The sequence below is a fragment of the Montipora foliosa genome, chromosome 9, assembly GCF_036669935.1.
Source record: "Montipora foliosa isolate CH-2021 chromosome 9, ASM3666993v2, whole genome shotgun sequence".
Lineage (NCBI taxonomy): Eukaryota > Metazoa > Cnidaria > Anthozoa > Scleractinia > Acroporidae > Montipora > Montipora foliosa.
The window spans coordinates 28,044,025-28,045,053 of NC_090877.1; the positions used below are offsets into that span (position 1 = coordinate 28,044,025).

Consider the following 1,029-nt stretch of genomic DNA (forward strand, 5'->3'; position numbering starts at 1 on the left):
ATCTGAACAGTGTAATGAAAATGTCTCGTACGATTTACACACTGGATCAGCTCCAGACTTAAATTAGTTGGAAATTCTAAACTGGTGCTTGGCGGTTAAGTGTCGCCAAAGATTGTTCCCGACAATCGACTATTAGACGAGCGAGGTGCGTTGCTTTGTTCGTCACGTTTCGTTGTTTTAAGAGCTCTTGTAGTTACTGTCTATTCTCCTCTTCGGAAACAGTCCTCATAATTCTTCATTTTCGTATGATAATTACAAAGTCGGCCTTTAGAATTCAAGACAAATTCAAGACAAATCACAGGTCAGCCAAAAGAGGCTCTTGTATGCCGAGTAACCAGGCAAATTTCTTTTGTACGTGTTGAGGTTACGCAAAATGGCAAAATAACCTTTCACGCAAATCAAAAAAGACGGGGGAAAAACACTTACTCGTCGAGCATTTATATGAAGGCAAACAACAAACAGAACAGTGAAAAACGCATGAATTTTGTAAACGAAGAATATTGGAAGAGAGAAGCAAAAGCCAGTAGCAAAGCCACGCGCAAATTCTGGGTACGTTGAATATTGCGACATAGAAATTGTTGAGTGAACAAGTGATTATTGAAAAAGTCAATTTAATCTACTAGATGAAACGAGAAATTAAAATTAAACACGGATGACTTACGCTTTTCCTTTTCCCCCATTTTTAGCGTTACGAGGTAGCTGCCTTCAGATTGGGCAGTGACTGGTGAAAAGGGAAGTGATTTGTGAAAACAGTCTACTCGCGAGATATACATTTACTTGCAAGTTTTGAGTTTTGAGTAACAGCAGTAACAGCAGTAACAGCAGCAGGTCACTATACTAAAATTATGATATTCCCACCTCCCGGCACTCTTCTTGATACCAAGCAGTTCTATAAATAGCAAAATTCTACTTTATTTTCTTACATGACACAATTTTAAGACTACACAACAGTTTAAAAAAGCTATTGCTGTCGTCAAGTGTACAGATTACAAAATGAATTGGGTCATTCATACTTGAAATGCTTCTACT

General features: G+C 38.0%; 1 pseudogene; it reads right to left on the bottom strand.

Moving 5' to 3' along the window:
• Nucleotides 1–905: 905 nt before the first annotated feature.
• The window catches only part of LOC137971082 (uncharacterized), a 979-nt pseudogene continuing 855 nt past the window's right edge, over nucleotides 906–1,029 (bottom strand).